Below are 12,043 nucleotides of genomic sequence, written 5' to 3' on the forward strand. Positions count from 1 at the left end.
GTGGTTGTTGATGGCACTGTTCAAGTGGAAATGGGCTTCATCACTGAACCAGATTAGGTTGATCCAGTTTGGGTACCGCTTCATCCTGTCGCTGAGCCAATTGCACATATCAAGTCTCCTTTCTCATGTCATCTTGACTCGGTTTATGCCTAATAGAGATTATGTATGGGAAAAGCTTCAGTTCCTCAGTGAGGATACACCAGATTGATGTTGGTTTGATGCCTAGCTCCCAGGAGTGCCAGCAGTGGGACTTCTTGGGACTGTCCACTGCAGAATCCCGCACAGCGTCGATGTTGGCTTGGCTCTTTGTTACCGATGCTGGCCTGCCACTGTTGCCCTTGCTTTGGTTATGCACTGCACCCTTGTGCCCAAAATGTTTCACAATACGTTGAATGGCACAATTTATTGGTCCATCACATGTTCTGAGGTCGTATTCCCGGCAGAACCTCCGGCGGGTGTCCACATAAGATTTATTCTCATACCACAGAGCTCCCAATTTTGTCTTCTGCTTCACTGTCAATGGCAAAGTTGAGCTACGGAGCTAGAAATCCCAGGTAACAAATCCGACGATAACATCACCAAATCCTGAAAAGGAAAACTGTACAGATCAAAAAAAAAAAAAAAAAAATGGCAGAGGGTCAAAGTTGTATCAATCTTTTTGAAACTCGCTGTATGGTACGTGCAGCTCCCTTGCTTGATGCTCAGCATTTAAAAGGATTGACCATAGAAAAACAACCATAATTTGGCATTAATAGTAGAAACTTTGATGGGCCTAATGCCCTCCATCTGCATAAAAGTTCTTTGTGAAGAAACTCATATTACCATGACATGTAATAAGATATGGACAGCAACAGTGACAAGAAAAGTCTAATTCCAAGTTCTAGGTGTTTGAGTTTGAGTCATGTTGTCTTGAATCCAAGTAGAAATTCCAATAAGGGAATTTATAGGTTGACCTATTGGCGATCTTCTGTCTGATAAGGAACCCGTCGGCTCCGGAGTTATCCGGGGTGACGACCTATAAATTCCAGGTGTTCGGTGGAACCGACTCTACTGCTCCATCGAGCGGTCGTGCTCTCCACAGATACCCGGCCCACAACAATAGGTCTGCCATGGGCCGATACTCATCCAATTAAAATATATATTTTTGATATGGATTTTTTTTTTACAATTTGTCTCAAATGTTTCAGCTCGCTTTTGTGTTTCTTTCATTGGTTTAGCACCATGCGTGTTGAGAAGTAGCGAGGGTAAATTGTGCATTTGGACCGACGGATCTCGGTAACCATCCGCTCGGGTTACGCACGGTTCGAGCACGCTACTGGCTCATTCCGCTCGGGCTCCGCCGAGGGTGAATTTCCCCAGTAGTTTGGACGACGTGGGTATTTAGGTAAATTGAAATTGGAAATCGACCCTATCCCACATGGTCGACCTATTGGTGATCTTCGGTCCGATAAGGGACCCGTCGGCTCTGGAGTTATCCGGGGTGACGACCCATAAATTCTGGGTGTTCGGTGGAGCCGACTCTACTGCTCCACCTAGCGGTCGTGCTCGCCACCGAAACTCAGCCCCACAACAGTGGCACCCCCGGCGAACTGTAGTTTGTGCTGTTAAAGTGCTTGACCCATCCCCGCGCCAAGCGGTCTGAGTGGCCTGGGCTGCGCAGCATGCCTGTTTGGTGGAGAATTGCATCGATGCTGAGGTGCACGGAGGCACGGGGTGATTTTTCCCATGTGTGGGAGATGTTGGTGGTCGGGATGGTGAATGAAGGTTGAGCAAGATGAGACGTCATTGTAAATCGGCGTGCAGATTTGAATGAAAGGGCGCACCATGCACGTGTGATGCACCATGCGCGCACACGCTGCCCTTTCATTCAAATCTGCACGCTGATTTACAACGGCATCTCACCTTGCTCACCACAAACTCACCACCTTAACCAACAACATCTCCCGCACAAGGGAAAATTATTCCCACACCTCCTTATCGATACAACTCGCTACTAAACAGAGCCGTGCTACACGACTCAAGGTACTCGGACCGTGTGAAATGGGGACAAGCAACCGACGTTAACAGCACCAACCACATCTAGTCAGGGATGCCCCAAATTGGCACGTGGGATTGATACAACCCTCGTCCAGTCGCCAGAACACGGCAGGGCGGGCGGCGAAGTGGCGGGGGGGGGGAGGGGTTGCGGGAAGAGTGGTTCAGTAGTTTGGTATGGAGCTCTGGCTCGATGTGCGAATGAGACCGCTTCCAGCCCCAGGAGCCTAGCAGGGCGTGGCTCGGACCGCTGTGGCCCAATAGAGAAGTGGGATTCTGGTCGCTTCGAGTCGTCACTGAAATGAGAGCGAGAGGTGAACCTTCAGAGTTTAGGCTTTATTCCATTTGATTGGAGCCGCTTCTGTGGGTACACCAGAAAATACAGGTTCAGCTAGGAGTACATAAGCAGAAACGTATACATGTGCAGTTAACCATTGCAGACTAAATCCGCGTAAGCACGGAGTTCGATATAATCTCCATTCTCACCAGTCAATGAGCACCTTCAGTTAACGAGCATCAAGTGGACAGCCGATGTCAATAGCAATGCCCCGGGGACAATCACCCCGTGCCGCAGAGAGACCTCCCCTTATACGCGAGACGCACAACATGTGATCCCGCGTCATGTCCCTCGATTCACGTTAATTCACCACATTCTCCCCACCTTTAAAATGTAACTAGGGGCCCATCTTACACACCATGATTGCTTTAGCACTATAGGAGTATACATTTCAAGCAACGCGGACTAATAGATCTACAGGAGCATACATGCCAAGCAGTGATTATTTTGAGTTGTAGGAGCATGGAAATGAGCATCGATATATGATATAATGGGCATATAGGAGCATGAGCAGCGAGAATGCCGATAATCTCCTTTACAGATTGAGTCGTCGAGGGGGCCTTATTCGTCGACCTCTCCGGGAGTAAACGGCAGTTTCACTTGAGGGAGACTCCCGATCCTCTTGGTGAGCCTCGACTTGTGCCGGGGATGACTCCTCGATCGCTCTCGGGTGGAACGCGGCAGCCCCGTCGCCTGGCGGAGTTCCTGGGGGGGAAATGTCAGAAGGAGGAGTGCCAGGAGGGGAGCCAGTACCTGAGGGAGCCAGATGGCGAACCGACACAGTGGTCTCCCTGCCATCCGGGAGCCTGACATGAGCATACTCTGGATTAGTGTCAATGAGTTCGACCCCCTCCACCAGCGGTTCATACTTGCTTTGTCGTACCGGGCGTTTCATGAACACTGTACCGGGGTGGGTCAGCCAGTTGGGCACCGTTTGTCTGTCAACATAACGTCGTTGGTGAGTAAACATACGTTCGTGAGGAGTGGCATTTGTGGACGTGCAGAGCAAAGAGCGTATGGAATTCATTGCGTCAGGAAGAGCAACCTCCCATCGCTCGGGGCCCAGTCCTCTCGATTTCAGCGCCAGAGTTACGGCTTTCCAAATTACTCCATTATACCGTTCCACCTGCCCGTTTCCCTGTGGGTTGTAACCCGTCGTTCGACTAGTTGCTATGCCGTGCTCTAATAGGAATTGTTTTAGCCCGGCCGACATGAAACACGGCTCCTCTGTCTGAATGTATGTACGAAGGTCTCCCAAACATAGCGAAGAGGTCAGAGAGACATTTTACGACAGTGCCCGAGGTCATATCCGAGCACGGAAACGCGAAAGGGAACCTTGAATATTCATCAACAACGGTGAATATGTATCTGTTGTCTGTTTCGGTCGGTGGGGGCCGATTGAAGTCGATGTTTAGTCTCTCGAAGGGGGAAGTGGCCTTGATCAGTCTGCCAGATGCCGCGCCAAAGAATCTGGGTTTTAGTTCAGCACAAACAGGGCATGAAGCATTCATTTGTTTAATATCTTCAACAGAATAGGGAAGATTTTGTCTGCGTACGAAATGTGCCATCCTGGTTACCCCTGGGTGGCACAGAGACACATGGAGGTCTTGCAAAGCCTGACTGATTGTTGCCGAACTGTAGACCCGGGAGAAGGTATCTGCAGCAGGGTTTTCCTTCCCGGGCCGGTAAACAATGTCGTACCTGTAGCAGGCTAGGTCTATCCGCCATCTCATAATTTTTTCATTCTTAATTTTCCCGTTATTTTTCCCATCAAACATGAAAGCCACGGATCGTTGGTCCGTAACGAGCGTGAAGTGGTTTCCCAGTAAATAATGTCTCCATTTACGCAGCGCTTCGACGATGGCGTACGCCTCCTTCTCTATTGCCGAGTGTCTCTGCTCGCTTCTAGAGAGAGTTCTCGACCGGCCGCCCAGACTGATTAAGTGTTGCAGCTATGGCGTGATTTGAAGCGTCGGTTTCCACCACGAAGGGCACCGAGCTGTCGATCGATAAAACCACGGACTTACTGATATCATCCTTGAGATCGTGGAAAGCTTTCACGACAGCGGCATCTGGTGGAAAGTTTTTGCAATGCACTAGGGGATGTATTTTCTCCGAGTATTGCGAAATCCATCTTGCATAGTAAGCGAACATCCCGATCACCCGGCGCATTGTTTGCAAGTCCTGAGGTGGTGGAAGCTCACGGAGCGGGCGCAATCGCTCAGGATCAGGCTTAATTGTGCCGTCGGCTATCGTGTAGCCGAGAAGGTCAATTGACCTTGCCGAGAATACGCATTTCTCGTAGTTGAGAGTCAGATTATATTTTCCAGCAATGCTCAAGAATCTGTCCAGATTCCTATCATGTTCCCTCTGATCCCTACCGCACACTGTGACATTATCCACGTAAACAAAAGTGTCTTCGAGGTTTTCATCTGAGATGATGTCGTCCATAACCCGTTGGAAGCAAGCTACTCCATTCGTGACACCGAATGGTATCCTTCTGAACTGGTAGAGGCGCCCGCCCTGCCTGGAATGCAGTGTACGGTTTGTCTTCCTCTCGGATGGGAATTTGATGATAGGCGCTTCGCAAGTCGATGGTGCTGAATACCTTATAATTGGCCACGCGTTCGACCATCTCATCTATGCGCGGCAGGGGGTAGGCGTCGAGTTGGGTGAAGCGATTGACCGTTTGGGAATAATCGACAACCATCCGTCTCTTATGGTTCTGACTGCTGGTTACTAACACCTGTGCGCGCCATGGCGAATCGCCCCCTTCTATAATTCCCTCCTCCAGTAATCGCTTGGTTTCTGAAGTGATGAAATTCATGTCAGCAGTGGTATATCGCCGCGATTTGATCGCTATCGGTTTGCAGACCGGCGACAAGTTAGCGAACAGCTGGGGGGACGTCACCTCCGCGGTGGTCAGCGCATTTAAAATTAGACGAGGCTTGCTTCCTCCAAAGGGTATTTCGACGCTCGTGTGCTGCTTGAGGACATTATGACCCAGGATTACGTCTGCGCACAAATCACGAAGCACCAGCACCTTTACATCCCGATGCGTGTACCCTTTTTCGTCCAATTCAACATTGCAGTACCCTCGTACGCGGGATTGTAGTGAGGTGGCGGCCATGCATACCGTATTGTCAGTCGGGTGGATTACCCATTTCCTGCCCTTCACTAGCGAGCTGTTGACGAAACTTTCAGAGCTACCGGTATCAATCAGTGCCTCAGCCATATGCCCGTTAATTCGCACGTTGATGATAGCCTTGGATAGATTCCCCGGGGAGGCTGCAGTCAATTTATTTTGCGAGTAGAGAGCCGCAGAAGTGGGTTTATTCCTCCACAGTGTAGATTTACATACCCTGGCATAATGCCCTTTCTTGTCGCAATTCATGCATGTGGCATCTCTGGCGGGACATTTTTGACGAGGATGCCTTTTGTACCCACAAAAGAAGCATTTACCGACCGGAGCAGTTGCTGAGGAGTTTGACGAGGTCTGGGTATCCGGCTCCTCGGGTGTTTCTCCATCCCTCATGTCTGGCTGTGTCTGTGCCAGTGGGGTTCCTTGGGTTCCCATCGTAGCAGCGTTCATGAGCAGCATCGGTGTCCCAAATGACTCAGATTGCTGCTGAGCCGTATCCATCGCTCGAGCCTGATCGACTACCTTGTCAAGAGTGGGTTGCGCTTTCTCTAGTAAGCGTTGCCGTATGTGGGCTGATCTGAGTCCTTGGATGAATGCCTCCCGTGTGGCTTCCTTTCGGTGTTCCTCGGCGCTTACTGCCCGGAAGCTGCAGTCTTTTCCCAGCTGATTCAGAGCTTGCAGGAACTGATCGATTGTCTCCCGGCTGCTTGCTTGCGTGTGTTGAGAAGATGTCGTATGTATACCTCGTTCTTGGGCTTCACGTAGAGCGCCTGCAGCACGTCAATCGCTGCTTCGTAAGTGTCGCACCCCGAGAAGAGCCTGTACACGCCGGGCGAGACATGATTCACGAGAGCGGCAAATTTGTCAGCTCCCTCCGCGATGATGGTCAGATAGTGTGAGAAGGAGCAGAACCAATGTGACCATTTCATTTCTGCGTCAGTCGTGTTTGGGTCTGCGTCGAACCTCTCTGGTTTGTAGATCTTGTCCATCTTTGGTTGAGAGAGCCGAGAAAATCAAATGGAATAAATTGAAATGAGAGCGAGAGGTGAACCTTCAGAGTTTAGGCTTTATTCCATTTGATTGGAGCCGCTTCTGTGGGTACACCAGAAAATACAGGTTCAGCTAGGAGTACATAAGCAGAAACGTATACATGTGCAGTTAACCATTGCAGACTAAATCCGCGTAAGCACGGAGTTCGATATAATCTCCATTCTCACCAGTCAATGAGCACCTTCAGTTAACGAGCATCAAGTGGACAGCCGATGTCAATAGCAATGCCCCGGGGACAATCACCCCGTGCCGCAGAGAGACCTCCCCTTATACGCGAGACGCACAACATGTGATCCCGCGTCATGTCCCTCGATTCACGTTAATTCACCACAGTCACCCCACCCTTCACCCGGGGCTTATAAAAGGCAGATCATGGAGCTGTCTGCTCTCTTTTTCGCCTGCCAGCCTCACCCTCTTCTTCACTGCTCCTTGTTGTCTGCCAGTTGCTGGATCTACACTCATGATTGGTGTGCAACAGACGTTTTTCTGGGACCAGTGCGGAGCACAAGTTTCCACGAGTCCCGGCAAAGTGACAAAGCAGGAGATAACACGCCGACTCTTGAGGTGGGAACGCTCAAGCGGAGCATCCCACGGAGGTACACACTACACTCACAGACCTTTGCACGACTAGGCTAGGCATCTTTTACCTCACGCATCTTCTCTCCTCTCTGTCTTTCCAGCCCTCTATCTCGTCCCCTTTGAAAGCACAAAAGAGCATCCATTACTGATTTGCAATCACAGTTTCCTCTGGCATGACACCGCACCTCCCATATTGCACTACACCACACCTCCCATGCCTTAGGCACCAGTATTTCTCCCTCCTACCTCCCCCAAAGCGTACTGGGTTGCGTTGGTTGGCTGAACGCGCCAGGTATTGCGACGCCGTTAGTCCTCTTCTGCTCTCTTTCTTTCTGGCTATCTAATCTTCCTCGAGTTTGTGTGTGCGTGTATATATATATATATATATATATATATATATATATATATATATATATATATATATATATATATATATATATATATATATATATATATATATATATATATATATATATATATATATATATATATATATATATGATGGCTCCTGTCGTAGCATAAGTTAAGATTGTAGAATTTGAACAGGATGTCTGCTCTGTGTCTGCTTTTGTAAAATGCTTGCCTTTTGCGCACTCCACGGATTCCTTGCTATCCTCTGCTGTACATAATAGTCAACCCCATTAACTGTGCCACATACCTTTCCTTGCTGAATTGTAAATAAATGCTTGTATAGACATGTTCCCAGCTCATTTTCGTCTTTTACTTCATTGTTCCAGCATGGTTCGTATCCTAACCTAGCCGGGACGTTATCCCCCAACGATCTGTTTTTCTAGCCGGTAGGTCCCTGGGCTGTTACGCTCGGCTGCATCTGATCCGGTAAGGTGATCGGGTTTGAACAAGCCGTACCGAGGGCGTGTCCCCCGGTAATTAGATAAACGGCATTCATTAAACGGAGGACCCTAAGTCACGTGGTTGAGTTATTGACGTTCACAGTCGATTAGAGACCCGCCGCATCACAGAGTTATTTGTGTGCGATGGCCTGCGATTCCGGAGAGTCTTGTGGGAACCCGAGTTAGCTTTACCCCTCATGGTCTTCTTCCCCCCTCCCCCCTGACCCCGGGTCCGAAACAATATTTATATGAATTCAAGATGTGTCTGAATACAGGCCAACCAGCATGATCAGTGTCTGGGCTGCAAGAGCATTTTAAAAATATTAAATAAATAAATAAAATGAGATTCAAAGATATAAAATGGTGAAACTGGAGATATTGTTTGACCTTATCTGATCGAGTGCACGCGAGATCAAGATGGGATGACAACTTTTCAGCATGGCAGTTGCCATAAGGTAACAAAAGTCTATTATTATTAAATTAATGTGGATATGAGGGTGATGGCTGGTTATATCTTCTAGGTTCTGGTAAATGTGAATCTGTGCAAATCCGTGCAGGCAGTGTGAGTAATTAATCACGAGCTTGGGCTGTGTGCCAGTGTGTTTGGTGGGGCGAGCCATGGTGAAATGGGGGTTACAGGCAGAAAAATAGGTTTAAAAAAAAATCCGAGAAGATATTTGGAAATATTACAAGTTTTTGAATGACTGGAAATACGATGGTATTGCCATTACTGTAAGATGAAAGGTAAAAGGCATTTGGATTTAAAATTATATATCCTCTGTGTGAGACGTTTAGAAGGTATTTTCATCTACATTTGACATATGCCATGTGCATTGACCAGAATTAAATTGAAATGCCTCTCATGTTTTAGCTGAGAAATAATAGGCAATAACATTAAATAATTGACCATGGTGTTTGTTGTGCACGACAGATGAATGCAGTTTCAGATTAATCCGTTAAAATACTTCAGTGCAGGGATTACATGAGGTGGTTTGCCGGTACGTTCCTAGTTGTAGTTAGGAGGGATTGTTCATTTGTGGCCACAGGAGTAAAATATTTAAAATGTCAATGGTTTGTGTTCCATGTGCTAACACAGGATTGTGGGAAAACTCTCGGAATGCCAGTCCTTGTAACGATTAATCACTCGTAGGGAGGGTGACATTCCAGCTGTGCGAGGCGAGCCATGATGTAAGGGCATGTTTTGTGTGCGCGGGTGATAGGGCTGAGAGTTAACATATTAAAATATAAATGGCGTGTTATATGCACAGAGCATTCCCGGGTTTATAAAATTAAATAATGGAACATACATTTAATCTCAGAGCGGTGAAGAACTCTTAATTTCCAGCATGTTAAATACTGGGTCAGGAATCAAACCCAGCGGAGAGATCTTGGAGGCAGAGTTGACCCTCCAATCGGGACTGTCGGCCGTGTGCCGACGGTCATGGGGGGAGCTCTGGGGTCTCCTAAGATTTTCTTTTAATCTGTGAAAATGTCATACAACTAATGTCATTTTTAGATCCTCGTGGCGGATCTCCAAGTCTTACTGACGTTGTTGTTCTTCATCTTCTTCTTGTGGACTTTCTTGTTTCACAGCCTACAGTTTTCATCGAAACTTCCTGAAACTTGGCGTATGTATATGTAAAAATACCCCGCGCAGACAGTAACCATCTCCGATTTTTAAAATTCCTCCAAGAAAAAAAAGTCATGACGTCAAAATATCTCCGCTAATGGAAATCGCCTAAAAAATTATCTCCGAAACTAGGCAAGCTTTTTGAATTCTGTTTGCAGGAATCGAACAGGGCATTAGCAGAGATGAATTACCACACATATGACACATCACAATGACGTCATATCAATTTTTATGACGTCATTCCTATTTTTTGACATTTTTTGTTTCACAACCCAGAGTTTTCATCGGATCTTCGTGAAACTTGCCATGAATATGCAGAAAGCCCACGCGCAGGCAGTAACCATCTCCTATTTTGGAAATTCTTCCGAGAAAAAAAAGTTGACATCATAATATCGCCGCTAATGGAAATCGCCTATACCATTATCTCCGAAACTAGGCAAGCTGTTTGAATTATGTTTGCGGGAATCAAGCCGGGCATTAGCACAGATAATTTATCGCAAACCTGATACATCACAATGACGTCATATTCGTTTTTGTGACGTCATCATTAAGAGGACGAGGATCTTAGCTCATTTGAGCTTGTTAAACACCAACAGTGTATTTAATAAATTGCAAGTGAGCCACAAGCTATAAGTTATGTGGTCACCATGGTAATGCTGAGATTGATGATGCTGTCACACCGGTTTAAAGGCCGATAAAATTGTTGAAATTGAATCTAAAATGTCTTCATAATACAAACGCATCTGATAGTTTACAATGTTAGAATGGTTTTGCTCAAGCACCATGTTTGTTGGCAGGCTGGACAAGTGAGAGCATAAATTTCCATTGAAATGGATTAGAGTAAGGAGATAAAACGTGATGGATTGTGGAGTTATTGATGCTAACGTTGCCAGGAAGGTAAATGTAGCCAACATAGTGTGCACGGTATTACGAGATGGTACTGCAGACCTTCTGTGCAAATGGTTTGAAATCGTGCTCGAAAATGATTTGAAAATTATTTAATCACGTTATAATGATCAAAGGCTCAGCAAATATTACGTCATATACAGTATACTGTACTGTATCGTGTCGATGCCCAATGACGAACTCAATACACAAATGTGACGTCATGTGATCGAAGTCGATAAAATGAATCAGATACAATTATACGTGGACTAGAATAGAGAAAGAAGATTAATCTCGTCTGCACCTTCTAAGGATACGAAGTTGTGCTTTTCCCATTTGTCCATCAGTCTGCAGAAATGTTTTTTTTTAATTATTAATTAAATGGCATTTTGTGTGTGCCGCGGACAACTTTTCTTCCCGTCTTTGACTTGCCAACCAATGGGCAGGCTGTCGCTGGCATTGTAAGGGAAAATCAATTAAATTGTATAAGACTTAAGAGCTGTAAATATAACTGAACACGTTTGCATTCGGATAAAATGTGGTGGAGTGTGTGTATGAGAGATATTAATCAGGATGTTTCATATTCTAAAAGGAAACACATGACATTAAAAAAAAATTGTTCAAATCGCATTATCATTTCGACGATCAAAATCTTTACCTCTATTCACACAAGACAGGAGGATGTGTACAATCTGGAAATAAGATTCAGCTGGTAGCTTACCATAAGTGCAAGACTGGACCCAGTAGCGAGAGGATTTCCGCCATGCTTACGGATGGTATCTGCGCTATATCACCATTAAACTCGGTGATATCGATAAATGAGGATGGTGAAGAGGAGCACGACTACGTGGACGTAAGGCCTAAGTCACATTTGCCACGGCGGCCGTGGGGCCTCAAAAATCTACGGCAACTAGCAATTATATGACGGCCGCAGTATTTCCACGGTCACACAATGTAGCAGTCACATATGTTTTTATTTTTCGGGGAGCCGCACGGCGTATTGATAAATTGTGGAGACCGAAAATGTGGGGGTGCCGTACGGTCTTTGATTTGATGTCGCACGGTGACCTTAGGGTGTTCCTGCAGCGGCCATAGAATTTTCAAGGCAGACGCAAGGTGCCCGCAAGGCGACCGCAGGGGGACCCTAAGGCGAATGTGCGGCCAGACGGACGGTAACGAGTGGGTTCTTTTTTTTTTTTACCAGTTCTTTTGTTTCGGCTTGTCGAAATGCTACGGCAAACATAGAAATGAAAAAAGTTATAACTCCGCACTATAATTCCACGGCGACCCCTACGGCCTGTAAAATATAGCCAAACGGCGTAGGGCCACCCTGAGGCCACCGCAGAAACTCTGCGGCCGCCGCACGTTTCTGTCAATTCAGAGGGCGTACGGCCGCCGTATCCTCGCCGTAGAGCAAATGTGACTTAGGCCTAATGACGTGTACGCTGACGTCACACGTTGATTTGAAAGACGTTCCATTGGCAAATGCCAATTTAATACTCTATGTTGATGGCTCGTCATCAAGAGCATTAAAC

General features: G+C 46.8%; 1 protein-coding gene and 2 long non-coding RNA genes across 7 annotated transcripts in view; 1 reads left to right on the forward strand and 2 right to left on the reverse strand.

Moving 5' to 3' along the window:
• LOC147032274 (uncharacterized) overlaps positions 1-12,043 on the forward strand; it is a 68,323-nt gene that overhangs the window by 53,163 nt on the left and 3,117 nt on the right. Inside the window, exon 2 of the long non-coding RNA XR_015055102.1 lies at positions 7,007-7,159. This is a non-coding gene — a long non-coding RNA (uncharacterized LOC147032274). The remainder of the gene's footprint in view (positions 1-7,006; positions 7,160-12,043) is intronic.
• LOC147032275 (glycoprotein-N-acetylgalactosamine 3-beta-galactosyltransferase 1-like) overlaps positions 1-12,043 on the reverse strand; it is a 78,027-nt gene that overhangs the window by 34,145 nt on the left and 31,839 nt on the right. The gene's annotated exons all lie outside the window — the stretch shown is intronic.
• On the reverse strand, positions 6,562-6,892 carry LOC147032276 (uncharacterized). The gene is made up of 2 exons (XR_015055103.1): positions 6,731-6,892; positions 6,562-6,605 (listed from the first exon to the last, which is right to left on the reverse strand). It is a non-coding gene; the product is annotated as an uncharacterized LOC147032276 (long non-coding RNA).

Source organism: Eptatretus burgeri, chromosome 2 (assembly GCF_056783735.1).
Source record: "Eptatretus burgeri isolate ZD-2024b chromosome 2, Ebu_testis_v1, whole genome shotgun sequence".
In the NCBI taxonomy this organism is placed as follows: Eukaryota; Metazoa; Chordata; class Myxini; order Myxiniformes; family Myxinidae; genus Eptatretus; species Eptatretus burgeri.